This window comes from Lathamus discolor, chromosome 3 (assembly GCF_037157495.1).
Source record: "Lathamus discolor isolate bLatDis1 chromosome 3, bLatDis1.hap1, whole genome shotgun sequence".
Classification (NCBI taxonomy): domain Eukaryota; kingdom Metazoa; phylum Chordata; class Aves; order Psittaciformes; family Psittacidae; genus Lathamus; species Lathamus discolor.
This window is the reverse complement of record NC_088886.1, coordinates 67,198,376-67,215,050: the sequence shown is the minus strand read 5'-3', so window position 1 is coordinate 67,215,050 and position 16,675 is coordinate 67,198,376. Positions and strand designations below refer to the sequence as shown.

General features: G+C 48.9%; 1 long non-coding RNA gene across 1 annotated transcript; it reads left to right on the top strand.

Annotated features, from left to right (window-relative positions):
• The first annotated feature begins 244 nt into the window (after positions 1-244).
• LOC136011043 (uncharacterized) lies at positions 245-15,942 on the top strand. Its single transcript, XR_010611164.1, has 5 exons — positions 245-342; positions 5,477-5,644; positions 9,653-9,803; positions 11,960-12,082; positions 15,464-15,942. It is a non-coding gene; the product is annotated as an uncharacterized LOC136011043 (long non-coding RNA).
• Positions 15,943-16,675: the final 733 nt, after the last annotated feature.

The following is a 16,675-nucleotide window of genomic DNA, read 5'->3' as shown; positions in this document are numbered from 1 at the left end:
GTGACAGGACAAGGGGGAATGGCTTTGAACTGAAAGAGGAACAGGCAGGGGGTTGAAATTGGATGAGCTTTAAGGTCCCTTCCAACCCAAACCAGTCTGGGATTCCATGATCCCACCTGAAAGGGGTTAATGAGGCCCCTCATTACTATCCAGGCTGTAATCAAGTGCCCAATTAAAAACTGCTGAAGAATGGGCTTAAAAGGGAGGGTAGAGCTGCAATTTGGGTGCTTGCAGTGATGGCTGGAGGAGCAGGGGTCTGCAGACCAGCAATGGTTATAGAAGAGCTGTGCTGTTAATGCTCATGGGGCTGCTGAAGTTGCATGTGCAAACCTAGTACAAAAGGTAAGGAGTCCTTTTTGGGGTTTTGAGGCTAATGGGGTATTTGCTCTAGGATTAAGTGTGTAAGTAAAGGCCTTCTCCCCTGTTGACCCAGCCATTGTTTTGGCTGTGCTGGGGCAGTGGTATCAGAGACAGTGATGCAGGCAGAGCATCAGTGCAGGAGTGTGGCCATGCTTTGGGGTTTCTGCTGTAACCTGGCTCTAGCAGGTCCTCAGCTGGGAGAAATGCTCCTTCTGTGTGTGTTGGGAGCATCCTGCTGGTGAGCATCCTGATCCTTTCAATTCCAGGACCCTTGTCTGAGCACCACAGTATCCTGCTTCCCTGTATGGCTCCTGGGGAGACCTACTCAGTCTCCCCTCTGGCAGGTTAGAGCTATTCCCTTTGTCCTGTCCCTACAGGCCCTTGTCCAAAGCCCCTCTCCAGGTTTCCTGGAGTCCCTTTAGGCACTGGAGCTGCTCTAAGCAGCAGCAGGTCTGTGTGGTTCCCTGTCTTACCCTCACAGAGCTGCAGGGTCCTGCACAGCAGCATCCCTGGTATCAATGTGCTGTCATAGCTCTTATAGTTGGGGATATCCCAGTGCTTTTCCTTTGATTTTTTTTGCATCCACATTAGCTCATGTATTGAGGATCCAGGCTCCGGATTCCTGTGCTGTTGTCTGCAGACAGACATGGTGAAATCCAGCTTTCTGGAGACTTTAGGACAAGGCTGCAGGTCAAGAAAAGGGGAAATGCAAGCTCAGCCTTTGGGCACCATGGCACAGCCTCAGCAGCCGCAAGTGTTTCTTTGGCATCCAAGAGCTGACCCTACAGTGCAATGCAACCAGGGACTGGTTGAGACATCCTCTGGATGCTTCATGCTTTGCCTCCAGGAGGTGGGCAGCATTGCCTTGTGATTCCTGCCTTTTCCCAGTCAGTAGAAGGTGAGGAGCTCCGCCTCTGGGCTGCTCAGTATTCCTGCTCTGTTTCAGTGCAGTGGGATGATAGGAATTAGTGTGCTAAAGAGAAAATGGTAGAACTGAATATTATCAAGCCCCTGGTATTCCAAACCCTGATATGAAATCCCTGCTTAGGTTTAAATAAGCCTCATGTTTGAATAAAGGATTATGAGGTAGTGCTATCCTTGTTTCCTTCAGGGAAGCGCAGAAGGGAGTCTTTGGGAAAGTCAGCTTGATGAAGCACAGCAAGGGCAACCCAGGGATGCTCCCAGCAAGCTCCAAATGCAAGAGGCAGGGGAAGAAACAACCAGTGAAAAATAACATAGAATTACTTCTCACTCCTAAAAGTTTGGGCAAGAAGATGCTGGGTGCTTTCCTCTGATGCCTGGTGGAAAGGGCCCATCTTCTGGTTGTGGTTGGTCATAATTCAGGTGAAGAACCAGCCTGGGTACCAAGGATCAGAGCATCCCTGCTGCAGCACCTGGTAATGTGATGGTGCCTGCATCTGTAAGATCCATCCCCTGGGTGGCTGTACCAACAGGTAGGACCTCATCTTGGTTCAGCATCCGTGTTGAATGGAGGGCAGGCAGGGAGCACATGGAGAAGCTCATGGAAATGGAGTTTGTTGTTAATGAGCCAAAATGCCTTGACTCTTCCTTTTGACACCTGGAAGGGTTTGCCAAATTCTTCTCTACTCACCACCAACCTCCTCCATCTGTCAGCCTACTCCTGCCTTGCTCTGCTGCTACAATGGGGAGGAATCGGCGATGGGCGCTGTTATGCAGGGCTGTTGCTTTCTAACTGATGGCAGGACAAAGGGCTGGAACTGGATGAGCATTAAGGTCCTTTCCAACCCAAACCAGGCTGGGATTCTATGGTTCTATGAGCTGGGCACCTTTCTACTGCCACCTCTGCTTTAGTCTGCTTCCTCTATGGTCATCTGAGGCACACACAGTAAGCACCCTGTAAGGGCTTGGTAATTATGGGCTGTAATAAAGGACTGCAGTCACCCATGGTAAAGGCAGGAGGAGTTGCCTCATGGCCTGCATCACAGACAGGAAGAAAGAAGCATTGCAAGCGTATTTACCATGCAATTACATTGGTGCTACATGGTAATCACTCTGCAATTAAATGGTCAACAGGTACTGTCTAAACAAAGAGGACTTCAGTGACATCTCTGTCCTGAGGCTTAAATTATTACATTGTGGTAAAGGGGGGGAATAGTGAAGGACTGATGGAAATGTGATGGATAGAACAGTGCCCTGACTTCTCAGAGTTGAAAGATGCTGAGAGAGAAGCCTTTCACTTGTCAGTGCCACCCTGTAGAAGAAGGGTCTGGTGTTCATTGCAACACCAGATTGCATTGCTAGATGCCTCCCCTGCCCATGCTTCCCTTTCCTCCCTGCTTCCAGATGTGCACCACAGCACCGGGGATGCCCTCACTTTCCTATTGAGCACCCAGCATGTGTGGGGAAGGGGAACCTCCTCCTTAGCCTGTCGTTGGTCCCTGCGATGCTGACACTGGCTTAGAGTGTGTGGGGAGGCCACTGACAAAGCAGCAGTGGCTCCTTCCCCATGCTCCTGCCGTGTTGCCTTGTCCTCGCCTGACTCCTGTTACAACTAATTAGCACCTTGACATTTACCCAGTGAGCGAGGCAAGGCTTGATGCTTGCGAGGGAACAGAAGGCACATCTGTCTGGATGACGCTCCCTTTGAAGAGGAGGAACGTGGCTCCGTGGTGTTTATAGCCGGCACTTGGAGGAGGAATTAATTTGCAGGATTTCTGAATGAAAACAATTCCAATTGCTCCTGTGCCCTCTTCCCTCCCACATCAGCTGTTTACAAACTGTTGAGTTGAATCTGTCCCACATGTCCTTTGAACCTACCAGCGACGGGGGGGGGGGGGGGGAAGCTGAAATGCATCATGAAAAACTAATTAAAAGGAAAGAAAAATGAGACAAAAATCCTGCCCACGGAGTTCAAATAACTCCTTTTGCTTGAGCTTAAACCCTCTTCATGGACCGAGACAAATGTTGCCAGAACCAGGCTTAATTGACTCTGGTTTGCTCTTTACCCTCATTAAAGAGGGATGTGTTGTTCACCTAGGTGTCCATCTGCCCCATGAAGGTGCTTTGTGTGAGCTGGTGATTAACTTCATGTGCTAATGAAGCAGACCTGTGGAGTTTGAGGGCACCCAGCTGGGGTGGTGGTGGTGACGCTGGGAGCTTTCCTCCTTCCCAGCCCAGTTAGAGCCTTGCCATGCGTGTTTTGTCCCTGCTCCGCAGGAAGGCTATGCCTTGTGGTTTGGACCATGGAGGTTTTCAAGGGTCTTAAAAAGTGCTTTTCCAGATGTACCTGGGTTCTGGAGGGAAGGAGAAAGCCCACAAGCCTATGCTATCATCATCTGCTCTGCTCTCCCTCCTGCAGTCCGGATCCAGCTCTGGGGCAGCAACACAAGAGGGATGTGGAGCTGTTGGGGCGAGACTGGAGTAAATCACTGTTCTATGGCAGCTTGAGTTTCAGATACAAGCAAGCAGAGCCCATCTGCAGCATCACTGGCACTGCATGTCAGTCAGCTGCCAACCACTTCTGCATTCCCCTGCACATGTTATTTACCCTCTAAATAGTGCTGTTCCTACAGTCATGTGAGAGCAATAGTTGTCCCATCTGTGATGCATTAACACCTAAGGGATAAGTGCTAGACCTAAGATAGAATCCCAGAGCTGCTCTAATGTCTCCCCTTAAGGAGCCTTCTCTTCTCCAGGCTGAACCAGCCCAGCTCTCTCAGTCTGGCTCCATAGCAAAGACAGGTGCAATGGTACCTGGGTACTCCTAGGTGCAATGAGAAAGTGGCAGCTCTTTGGGCATGCTCCTCCTTTGCAGGTGCCAACAAGTTTTCAGCGTGGCCCTTGGTTTGTGGTGTGTCCTCTGCTCTTCCTATTGGATGTCCTATACAAGGATACCTGCAGAAGGTTGGGCTGATGTGGGATTGTTCAGAGCAAGGATTTGTGCTGAGCTGCTGTGCACTCTGTCCCATCCCTCATTAAACATCTGTGTATGTAATACAAGTCAAGACATCTGCCAACAGTGCTTTCAGTAAGGGTAAAGCTTTCTCCAGCGCTGAAAGGTGACTTGAGATGCACAAAAGGAGGGAAGATGAGGGCAGTAACGTGCAGCAGAAGAAGCTGAACATCAAAGGCTCTGGGACAGCTCCTCTCTATTCCCTGTTGTCTTGGCTGCTCCTAGGCAGCAGTGCCCATAGCAACACTGCCTGGTGCAAGTAAGGCTGCAGTGATCCCACGGGCACCCCTATCATGAGAGGGACCTGAGTTAAGGTGCTTTCTGCTGTGTCTTTCCCCCCTAACCCCAGCTGAGCAGTGTTCTTGCTGTCAGGAGGAGGTGAGGGATCTTTCATCCATCACGGATGCTGAATGAGAGCTACACCTCTCCCGGCTGTGAATGCAGTGCATCTACAAATCTTCCCCTTTTTTATTAGCAACTTTCCCCATGTAACCACGTTCCTGTGGGTTGGGGTTGAATGAAAAGAAGCTCCTGTTTTAATTTTTGCTGTCAGGAGTAACGGGTAAGTGTAGGAGGAGGAATATTAATCATCCCCAGCAGGCATTTTTCAAACTTAGAAACAGCATAAGGAACGAGCCCAAATGGTTTAAACATTGCGGGGACCACTTGTATGATAGTCTCATGCTCAGAAACGTGCAGGATACTCCTTTTATTAATTATTTCTGTTCCCCAGGATTTAATTTAAAGGGAAAGTTGTTGCTCTATTTCCTTCTTCCTGCAGCAGGGACCAGGGTCTGCAGCCCTGATGCTCCTCAGACAGATGGGGGAGAGGTGTGCAGGGGATATCATCCCTCCAGCTGAAAGCTCCATCGAGTCAATCAGATGTTTCTTTCCCCAATTCAGTCTCTATCCGGATGAGAAAGGAAAGGGAAGGAAGGATGGTGAGTTTGCTCAAAGCTTACCCGTGACTGAGAGCATCGGCACCCACTGTGTGAGCCTGGATGAACTGTAGCATAGAATCCCAGCCTGGTTTGTGTTGGAAAGGACCTTAGAGTTCATCCAGCTCCAACCCCTGCTCATTGCAGGGACACCTTCCACTAGAGCAGGTTGCTCCAAGCCCTATCCAACCTGGCCTTGAGAACTGTTTTGTTCATCTTGAACTGTTTTGTTCATTCATTACAGAATCCTTTCTCAGAGCAGCAGGCGGCTAAGAGGAGCATCACCACACTGATTGCCCTTCTCCCACATCCCACCGTTGCTGATACTGGTTAAGAGCATCTGAGTGGGAACCATCTCCTTAAGCATACAGAAAAGATTGCTTGGCAGATTTCACTGTGCCTCAACTATGAGGTAAAGAACATCCTAAAGAAAAATGAGTAACAAAAGGAGCTGGAATCCTGCAGGGAATTCTTTCCAACAAAACACAGTGGGGGCTGGTGCTGAGCCAGTTTGTCTCACTGGGCTCCCCACAAAGGCAGCCCTCAGATAGGACGCGGGAGAGCTGAGCTTTCCTGGTTTCTGTTTTTCATCAGGGGATCATCAAAACAGATGCATGAGATAAGTGTTTTGGGTTTAAGAGACAAAACGTGGTTCTCCCAGCTATAATGGCCTCTTGGTGAAATTCCCAGCCCCTTCTGGTAAGGCATCCCAAACACGGTGCCTGCAGGAGGCTGTGGCATTCCTTACTCACAGACGTTTGAGGCCTGATTCCACATCAGCAAGATGAGTTTATGCTTTTCAATCAGCTCGTGTTCTTTTTTGCAGCAGCAGAAGGTTTGTTTGGGTAGAGGAATACATCCCCTGGGGATGCTGGAGTTAAACAGTAGAGGAAGGGGATGAAAAAGCTCTTATGCAGCTTTGATCAGGTATTGCTTGACATGAAGAGCCAAAAGAGTAAGCTCCCCATGACCCATCAGTGTGTGCCTGAGGCCAGAACCCCCTTGTGTCCTGGGATGCACCCCCAGAGCATGAGCACCAGCCCAGGATGGGATTCTTCCCTTCTCCTGTGCTCTGGGCAGACCTTAGAGCAGCTCCAGTGCTTAAAGGAGCTACAGGAAACCTGGGGAGGGGAAGGCGTCCCTGCCCATGGCAGGGGGTTAGAGCTGGATGAGCTTTAAGATCCCTTCCAACCCAAACCAGTTGGGAATTCTATGATGAATTGTGGCATCTGGAGTTTGCAAAACTCCCCGAACCTGTTGTTTTGCTCAGAACATCTCTCTAAGAGGCTGTGGACCCTCCTTAAGTTGTGCTTTGCACTGGCAGCAGCATTTGTAGTAGCAGCACAAAAGAGCAGCAAGATGTACTGTGCCAGCAAGGGCCGTGTCCCTCAGTGAAAGCTTCCTACGTGTGTATTGGGATATTATCCAATCAAACCCCTTGCCGCTCTGAAAGGTGCACATTTAAGACATGACTAACTCTGAGAGATGCTATTATTCCATTTTATTCTCCAGCTTGTGAGTAATGTCCCATTATAAATGGGGATGCATTCCGGAAAACATCATCTGCCTGCTGGAGCATGGGCTCCTCAGCACAGGCAGCGTGTGGTGGCATGTGGCAGCAAGTGTGGTGGTTCACATCCATGGGTCAGCTTCATCCTGTGAGTCCTAAGCTGGTTTGGAGCTCTTCTTGCTGTCCTATAGCTCTAGTCTGGGAGGGTTTGGTGGCCATCAGCACCCTGCAGGATTGGTTATCTGCAAGCCCAGGCAGAAAATTATGGGTAATGGCAAGCTTGTGCATGTTATCGCTGTCAGGCTCTTGCTATGAAGAGAGTTTTATGGCCTTTACAGGGGATGTGCAACCCTGATGAATACTCTATCTTCTCAAAGCACTGGGGTCTGCTCTAGCTGAATATCACAGAACTCCGGGTGATGGGAAAGCTCATGAGAACAGGGGATGAATGGGCTCCTGCTTGCTTTCCTGCTTCTCCAGCTGTGGGTTTGGGTCCGTCCACACTGTGCTACTCCTCTTAATGCTCTTTACCTCCTTGTCCAAGCCCTATATATCTCACTGTAAAGGAATCTCCTTGTGTGTGTGTAAACCAGCCTCCTCTCTGCTATTGGAGATCTGCTGTCATCCACCCACTGTGTCGTTTCTCCCATGGTGCTGAGCACTTGAATTTCGGGGTCTTCATCACGATGTGAATGGCTGATCTCACTTTGCAAACCCTCTGGTCCAGCACCACTTCCCTTGCAGCTGGTACAGCCACCACATCCATGGAGTGTTGGGGATGCTTTAAGCCACTGAGCAAACCAAATGCCTCCATCTCTAGTAAAAGCCTAGGTATGGGTCTGCCTGCTCAGGTCTACTGTGTCTGCTCTCCAGGAGATAAAGATGTCAGAGAGCAAGCATGTGGTGGGAATTACGCCTTTGGAAGTGCCAATGGGAGATGGTGGCAGTCAGGGCTGGGGAGTTTGGGTGCAGACCTCTCTTGAGGTCTCCACCCTGAGCCCTTCCAGCATTCCTTCTAAACAGAGATCCCAAAGCACACAAGTACTGACGTAAATGGCCACTGCTGACCAAGTGGCTCCTTTTGTTAAGTGCCATCCTGCCCAGTGTTTTGGGATCTTCTGGGATGTTTGGCTTGGATGGAGAGTGGTGGCACTGCCCTTCCCTAGGGCTGGTGCAACCCAGCCACCCTGTGCTGCTGCTCAGCATCCTTGCTTCAGGGTCCATCCTCAACATCATCTCTCTTCTGCCTCATACAAAAGAAAACAAGATGGCTTTTATTTCCCAGGCTTTTATTTTTCCTTCCCCTCCTGCTGCGGAGGTTTTGGATGGGAGGATTTTTCCTCCCTTTTTTTTTTTTTATGGTTTATATTGCTGGAACATATATTTCCTCTCTTTTCCCTGTTAAAAAGGGAAAGAGAACCTGCATCCATTCCCCTGAGGTGTTATTAAGCTGAAAGGCTGGTGATTTGACTGTGAGGCATGCTTGCACCTCCCACACTCGTGCAGTTGGTGACGCACGCTGCAATGAATGGAGAGGGTATGAATAAACCCAGCATTTGCTCCTTGCCTGCCATCCCCAGAAAGAAGGGGGTGGAGGAAAGAAGGAGGGAAAACTCTGTCCGGGCATGCAGTATTAGGAACTGTTTTCTATATAGCCAAAGGGATGCTTGCCAAAACAGCTCCATCCCGTGACAGGTCCTCTTTGTGTGGTGGGGTGAGGGCTGGACTCTCGTGGAGCTGATGGGACTGATGCAAAGCTGGCTTTGGGTTGTCTCATCTGTGTACACTGCTGGACTCAGAGTAGCTTCCAGTGTCTGAAGGGGGCTACAAGGATGCAGAGAGGGACTCTTCATCAAGGACTGTAGTGACAGGACAAGGGGTGATGGGTTCAAGCTGAAACAGGGGAAGTTCAGGTTGGATACAAGGCAGAAGCTCTTCCCTGTGAGGATGCTGAGGTGCTGGCACAGGGTGCCCAGAGAAGCTGTGGCTGCCCCATCCCTGGCAGTGCTCAAGGCTAGGTTGGACACAGGGGCTTGGAGCACCCTGATCTAGTGGAAGGTGTCCCTGCCTGTGGCAGGGGTTGGAACTGGATGAGCTTTAAGGCACCTTCCAACCCAAACCCTTCTATGAATGGTCCAGGTGGTCTCTCCACCATATCATGCTTCTTGTTGACTCTGGATGAGTAAATGATGGGGAAGGGATCTCCATCTCTGTTGTACAGCTCCTGGCACACTGTTGCATGGCTCCAGTGATGCAAGATTAAGATTCTGAGCTCAAATAATCTGTCTTTTTGCTGTAATGGTCAACGTTGTGGTTCTCCAACAGCACATCCCAGGCAAGGGGACTCCTCATTTCCCTGATGGATGCCAGTCCCAGGGGCTCTTGAGGAATGGAAATGTATGGTCCTGCATGACAACGGGGGTATACATAGGCTGATGGGGTGGAAGTGATGGACAGGGAGGTGGCACAGGCTGAGCTGAAGGGTTTGTGCATCTCCTGCCTGCATGAAAGTAGTCCCTCCATGTCCATAGAACAGAATCCCAGACTGGTTTGGGTTGGAAAGGACCTTAAGATCATCCAGTTCTAACCCCCTGCTATAGGCAGAGATGCCTCACACTAGACCATGTCACCCAAGGCTCTGTCCAGTGTCCCATGGTTCAGCAGGGGAAGGAAGTGGCATTAAAGATGCAGCTTGGATGTATCTGTATCATAGCTGCATGCCCATCACTCATGGGCAAGTGTGTTTTATGCCCCGTATTTTGTGCCTCAGACTGTTTTTAATAATTGATATGAATACTTTACAGCAGAGGAAATGGACAGCAGGCCATCATTTACACACCACATCAATAATGAATGGAGCAGTGCCAAAACACATCAATAACAAGCTTGTTTGTTTTCTTATGTTTGCAGTGATCCAGCCCTAAGGAGGTAGAGCAGGGGATCAGGCTAAGGAACCAGCAGACGGAGACCTGCTGGGGAAACACAGGGGGATAATGTAGGACAATTCCACCCTTGGGAAGCGTCAGAGTTGGACAAAGCACCATATAGTGTTGTGTATAAGGTACATGTGTGCTATATCACTCAATAAAACCTTTATTTTCTGCTTAATGCTGGAAACTGGAATAACAATTGAGCAAATGGTTTGTGACCCAAATACAGACCCCCATTGCTGGCATCATCCCAGCAATGAATGCAGCAGATGCTGGAACATCTGTGCTAACTGCACTGCCATGGGCTCCCAGGTAGCATGAGCTTGGCACAGGGGCAGAGTTTGCTTGGCACCCACCTGCAGAAGACCACATTACATGCACCCCACATTAACTATGGGTATATTTAGAGAAACATTTTCCTTCCCATCAGGCATGTAATGCATGCGCAGTGCTAGTAGGCATCCAGGTCACAGGCTCAGACTAGAGCTAGCCAAAGTTTAACCCTAAAACATACATAGCATGGATGTAGAGCAACTGAATAACTTTACAAGCCTGCTGCTTTGGTACAGCACTGCTGATCCATGTAGATACAGGCTGTATCTGCCTGAAGTCTCTCTGGTCAGCTCCTCAGCAGAGGATAAATGGGTAGTATGGAGCACAGGGAATTATCATCTTAGCTCATATATCTGTTAGATCTTGTAGTTCTTCATTTCTTGTGGTCTTTGAACCAGTTTCCAACTTCTTTATGTGTGGTTGCTGTAAAGGAAGCTTGTTGGGTCCATGTGCAATGCTCTCTTACTCTTTATTGCTCATGTAATTTATGCCTTTTCTCTTTTCCCTGCATCAAACTGCAGGCATTTTCTGGGCTCTTCTGCTTCTAGCATTGGCCTCAGTCAAACCTGGCAAGGTACCTGGTGCTGGTTTTCTCCTGTAGCCTATGAGAATCTTCAGATCTGCATTAGCTATGTTGCAGGCATCTTTTACCAGCATTCTTACTGCTGAAACCATGATGCTCACACCAGCTAAATTGTTCCTCATTTTCCACATCAGTCTGTGCCTTGTCCCTCCTGCACAAGTGGTTCTTTTCTTTATTCTACCCTGCCTCTTTGGAGGCATCCCTCTAGAATTAGACCTCTGCATCCTTCTCCCTTTGCATGAATCCTACCCCAAAGCCAACATCTCCAAAGAAGCTGTTTCAGATTCAGAATCAACTGATTTATACCTTGCTAACCCCATTTCTATCTCTTGGTGTAGTAAAGCCCAGTACCCCTGCAGCCTTGCTGCACCCTGGCTACAAGGTGGTTCTTGCCACAGTTGGCTGCCCAGGTAATGCAATAGCATCCCTTCTTACTCTGACCCCTTTGGCAGGCCTAGCAAATAGCTCTTTTCCACACCTCTGCTGCAGTTCCGGGTGTATTTTGTACTCAGGCCTTTCTGCAGTAAGACATTTGTAGAAACCCACAGTGCTGGGGAGCTGAGCTCTCTCTGCTGGCTTTTTTTTTCAGCTTTCTTAGCCCACAAGCTTTGTAGACATGAAAAAGAGGAGCAGAAAATGCCTGGAGAAGGCAGAGACAGCAGGAAGCCAGGCTTTGTGACCCGGCTGCTCTTTGAGCTTGTCTATTTTAATAGGCACCCCAGAGTGCTTGCTGTCAGCAAAGTGAGAGCCCAGGATTCATCCAGGCTTGTAACATGGCACTGCTGGCACTGCAACCATGGGATCTCAGGATGCCCGAGTCCTCCTGGAACAGTTTTTGACATTAGTATTTGAGGGGTATTGATGCACCCTCAGCAAGTTTGCTGATGGCAACAAGCTGAGTGGTGCAGGAGGGAAGGGATGGGATCCAAAGAGACCTGGATAGGATGGAGAGCTGGGCTGGTTTAGCCTGGAGAAGAGAAGGCTCCTTAAGGGGAGACCTTAGAGCAGCTCCAGTGCCAAAGGGGCTACAGGAAACCTGGAGAGGGGCTTCGGACAAGGGCCTGTAGGGACAGGACAAGGGGAATGGCTTTAACCTGCCAGAACAGGGGAGACTGAGATGAGCTCTCAGGCAGAAGCTCTTTCCTAGCAGCGGGTTGGAACTGGAGGAGCTTTAAGGTCCCTTCCAACACAAACCAGTCGGTGACTTTGTGGTTCTGCTCATTGCTTCAGGGTCCATAAAGTTTCCACACCAGAAGAGTAGTCCCTAAAAGCCTCCTGCAAGCTGAGTCTGAGGTCATGCTTTTCCATGCATGCACTTTCTTGCTACCCCAAACTACATAACCCACTCAGCCCAATGTGGTTTGTGTGCAGGAGCTGAAGCTGGCATCTTGAAGAGAAGAGCACCCTGAAGATCAGCTACTCCCGGCATTCTGCTGTGTTACCTGTTCCTTGCAGCTTCTAACAACTGTGAGCAACTCCCCAGGGATTCCAACGGTAAGGGGGAACCCTCTTGCGCTGATGTTGAAATGTCTCATGGGCTCAGTTTGGCTCCAAGGAAGGGAGCCCAAGCAGATGTCCATTGGAGGCCCACCTCCTTCCTCACCGCTTTATTCCTCTGGCTGCCTGTCGGGGAGAAGAGATGCCCCAGCATCCCTCTGCTCCTGGGCAAAGTGCTTCTCCTCCTCAAGCCGACTGGCAGTGCTGCCTCCCCTTCATAGCATCATAGAATCACTCGGGTTGGAAAAGCCCTCGAAGATCACATCCAACTGTTAACCTAAGGCCACAGAGAAGGTTTAAATGAAAACCCAGACCTCAACCTAACCAAAACCCCCTGAAACTTAACTCTGTCACCATCTCCCTTTGAAAAGGAAGTACTTTTCTTTCCATGTAGCTCTAACAATGCCGCCCTTTGCTATCTGCAGTGTTAAACCTCTCTCTTGTGATGCCCTGGTGAGTCCCTGCAGATTCGAAGCAGTTTGATGTATGTTTTCAGGTGTGCTCTGCCATTTCCTTGCCAAGGATATTTTTAAATCACCATTATTTTGGTCAGACAGAGGAAAAGCCAAGTTCTTTCTATTGCTGGCTGTGCAAATCCTGTTCCCGAGACTGTGCTGAACCAGCTGATGCCAGGATGCAGACAACGGTGTTTTTGGCACTGCTGGGGGGTGTAATAGCTCTTGGCAAGGGGAGCCCTGCTGTTTATTTCATCTCTGCTCATGGCAAGGGGCTAGGTGAGGAAGGGAAGGATTGATGTTTGCTACAGGGGACAGAACAAAAGGAGATAAATTGACTCTTTTGGAAGCACTATGAACAGTGAGTGGGGGGAAAGCCCATTGACCTTACCTTTTCTACACATCTTTGTCTTTCTGAGGGCTTGTGCCTTCCCATCCTGTGCAGAATTGCTTCCTGTCTCTGAAAGAACTCTTTTCCTTACTTTGGAATAGTGGGATTTTCTGAAGGATGTTACTGGAAGTGGGCAAGCGAATCAGATGCACAGGATTTAAATGAAACTTATAGTACATTGCACTCAGATAGGACAGTATTACTGTGGTACTGCAGGGAAGTTATAGTTACAGCTCATGTAACAGGCTGCGAAGTGATGGATGTAACTGTGAGTAAATGCAAAACAAAAGCATTATGTGATCCAGGTGGTCATAAAGATACTGTTAGTGCCATCTGTTTATAAAAACAGTAAGCTGCTCTAGTGGAAGGTGTCCCTGCCCATGGCAGGGGGTTGGAACTGGAGGAGCTTTAAGGTCCCTTCCAACCCAAACCAGTCTGGGACTCTGTGGAAGAGCATCGCTACCTGTTGGACGGTACTTGGGCTACCAGCAATAGGGTTAATTGAACTTGTTTTCAACTAGCATAGATGGTCTAACCATGAATGGTGACTTAGTTTACATCCTGAAATGTCAGCATCATTGATGGCAGCTCCCATCTTCATGGTAGCCTTCTGGATGTGTTATTTTTCCAGGTGGTTTCAGATCATAACAGGGTATGAAGTGTTCTGCTGTCAGTAAAACATCAACACAGGCAGCTCTCAGCAGGTATCTGGTAACACAAGAACCAAATCCAAGTGGTTTTGGGGATCTGTGGATTTGAATCTACAGCTGCATTAGCAATCTAGAAAGAGCAAATATTAGAAGATACAAGCGTCTGCAAGTTCAGGGTGCAAAAGGAGGCAGGTATGTGGTGTATAACCACTAAAATGCAAGGACTGTATAAGAGTTAACTGGTATAGGCACTGGTCTTCTATGATCACAAGTGTTTCTGGCCAGAGGCTCTGGAAAGCAACAGTAAGGGCTGGTGGCTATGGGCTTAACAGCTCAGCTGAGCAGTGAGGACAATATTCCCATGTGCATCCCCCGATTTATCTCTCCTGTTCTTATCAGCTTCCAAAGCCAGACTTGACTGCACAGCTGTGCAAAAAACCTGCGGCCAAGCTTCTTGTGCAGGTTGCCTGAGGAAAGAGTTAAGCAGAAAACAGCTTTCTCCTATAATTAACTTGCAAGAGAAAGGCTGTTTTTCAGCTGCGCCAGCTGAGACCAGTGAAGGAGACTGGTTTCCTACTGTCAAGGAATAGCTGTTCACAGGAGAATCCATCTTAAACCAGCTGGAAAGAAATTGACTGGGAGGGAAGTGAAGGTGCTGCTCTGCACCTTTTCAGCTTCTAAAGGGGTTTCTCTGCCTCATGGCTCAAGACCTGGCTCCTTAAAACCAGCAATTGCTGCAGTTGGGGGGATGGGTGGGGTGGTGTTATTTTTCCAGAGGAAAGCATTGAGCTGGTTTTGATTGCGGTATGATGGTATCACCTTTCCATCCCAAAGAAATACAGTCCTGTGATGGTTAACAAAGACTTTGTGTCATCAATAACTCAGCTGAGTGTAGCGCAATGTATGTAATGACCCATAATACATGGCAGCTTTTTAAGCACAGAACCTAACGCATAGCAGTAGATCACCAAAAGATACAGCACCTATTGTTGCAATATCCTACAGCAGCTTCTGATAGAGCTAATGTGATCCTTGGGGGCGTTTGGCTACCTGCAGTTCTGGAAGAAAATAGTCCCCTCACTAAAGTAAATCTCATCTTTTCACCAGAGCATCTCTTTCGGACTTAAGAGTCTTGTCTGGCAGTGGGTGTTTTGACTGCTCTTCTTGTTAGTGCATGAACCCTTCACTGCTAGTCCAGAGGCTGAGTCCTGTACTTGGCCAGTGGGTTCCTGAGGCTGTTTCTCCTCAATTCAAGAGACCTCTTTCTCCTGCTCTTCCAAACCATGTTGTTATGGACCCATCAGGCCATCCCTCCTGCCCAGAGGAGATGAGCTGTTTCAGCCTTGGGTTTCAGGGCAGGTTTGTGAGGCTTCATATGAGATCTCTGCTCTTAAGAGCTGCTTTCCAGATGTGCTCTCTGCACCCTTCCAGCCATGCTCTTGCCAAAGGGCTTTGATTTTACTGCCATACATCAGTATCCAAGCACTAAAATGACCTCTCTTCCTGCAGGTTCCTGTGGAGCTTCTTATTTGCCAGGGCCTCTTTGGTTGCAGTCCCCACTGTATGCAGCCCCTTGTCCTCCTAATGCAGTGTGCATTCTTGTTCCTTGCATTTGGTTGTCTGGAAAAAGACACGTTGTTCTGTGGAGCCCAGCTTCCTGTGTTTTCCAGATTGCTCCAGCGTTTCTGTCTGTCAAGCTCCTTGCATTGCACCCAATCAATCTGATATCTGAGCCTCACTCGCTGGGGTAGGGAAAGCATAGTAAATATTTTGGAGTCTGTGCAAAGCGAGTTGGTGGTCTCCATTCAGTTGTGTTCAGGCAGGTGTTTGCAGGCATTCTCTATGACCTCTCTGAAATCTGGCACTTGATCTGTGCTTCCAGGTGGGCACCGTGTCAGGATTTGGGGCTGGATCCTCTACCCACAAGGCTCAACAGCAAAGTGATGCTCATCCCTCAAAGAAACCCATCGCTCCATGGGCTTCCTGCACCTGAGGAGGGGAGATGGGACCACAGTACTATGGCTGGATCGGGAATGCTGCTGGCTATGCTGGGAATTATGCCAAGGCCTTCAAGCAACTACCCCCGTGGTTAACTTTGTGATTGGATCTAAATGTATTCCATGGATTCACTTGAGGACTGTGCTAGCATCTTTTGATTGACCTCAGTGAGCACTGAAGGTATTTCTATAGAGATGGACCTCAGTGACCTTAGGTACATAAATGCAGCATCCTCTTCCTTGAATCTATTTTACAGAGCTCAAGTCTGCTTTGCTAGGCAGCCTTGTACCCCAAGACATGCAACTTCTCTATCTGTGCCGTGTTCACAGCAGCACCTCTCACTTTTCAACCCAGCTTCACCCTGACCAGCATCCCATTTTTTCTAAATGGAAGAATGAGACAAAGCAGCTGCGTCCATCAGCCTCAGCACTGCCTCCAGCTACCCCTGGAGCAGACTGGCTTGGTGGGGATCCACAATGTCTTGCTGACTGCAGACATGGATGCGGTCAGAATTTCTCCATTAAACGGATGTTTTGGGAAATGTCTGGCAAATCATAGGATCCCAGCCTGGTTTGGGTTGGAAGTGACCTCAAAGCTCATCCAGTTCCAACCCCCTGCCATGGGCAGGGACACGTTCCACAGCTGTGGGCATCAGTGAATCTGTGCATCTCTGCTCTGGTCAAAGCAGAAATGAGCACATACTGACACATCCAGTTCACTCTGGATCACCAGCCTCAGCTAGCATTAGCTTTGTACCTTCTGCTTTTCTGCTCTTTCTTGCTTTCCGTTACTTCTGATCTGTGCAAGAACCTTCCCTCTTATCCCAGATCAGTGGAAACATTGTAGGAAATCCAGAAAGATCAGAGCAATTGTCTCCTTTATACATGTGCTTGCTGACTCCTTCCCCATAGTGTGGAGAGGCAAAACCTCCCCTTATAGGAATCTTGCTGATTCCCCATGGCTATATTCATCCATCCATCCTCCCTTTTCAAATGCAAGATTCCAGGTTCTAAGGCAGGATAGGATGACTGGCTACATGTCTGACAGGTAGCTTAAACATTTCATCCCTAAGTTCATTTAGGAGGCATAAACGACT